The sequence below is a fragment of the Arachis ipaensis genome, chromosome B09, assembly GCF_000816755.2.
Source record: "Arachis ipaensis cultivar K30076 chromosome B09, Araip1.1, whole genome shotgun sequence".
NCBI lineage: Eukaryota > Viridiplantae > Streptophyta > Magnoliopsida > Fabales > Fabaceae > Arachis > Arachis ipaensis.
In genome coordinates this window covers 138,855,261-138,855,852 of record NC_029793.2, presented here as the reverse complement: position 1 = coordinate 138,855,852, position 592 = coordinate 138,855,261, and positions in this window count along the sequence as shown.

Below are 592 nucleotides of genomic sequence, written 5' to 3'. Positions count from 1 at the left end.
AAGTATTTTTATATAAAAATATATAATTTATATTTATATTTATCAGAATTTATATACATAAATTAATATAATTTATATTTAAAATTTTCAAAATTTATATATATAAATAATAAAGTTTATTTATTAAAAATAATTTAATATTTATATTAATCAAATAATGACCAAAATTATTAAAAAATTACTAGTTTTTAGAGTTTCTAAGTAAAGAATTCATAAGATGTATGAAGTAACTTGGTAACGTATCACCTTGTTATTAACCACACAGGAGGAAGCATGAACCTTTTTATTTAAGGGCTAAATGAAATAAAATAGGTTAAGACTTAAGAGTCGCAATCTATGAGAGTTGAGTGTCACATCACAATAATAATGGCAACAAAATATATTGATGACTAATGAAAATGCTACCTTGCTTGCGCAGCCCTAAATTCAATCCTCCAATAGAGAGACATCAGAGATACATTGCACTTTCGCAAGTAGTTTTTAATAAATAATTAATTATTAGAATAATGCAATACTTCTATAATATTTTTCATAAATATCAAATATGTTTTTTTTATAGTTGTTAGTTAATAGTTGATTTTTTATGTTTACA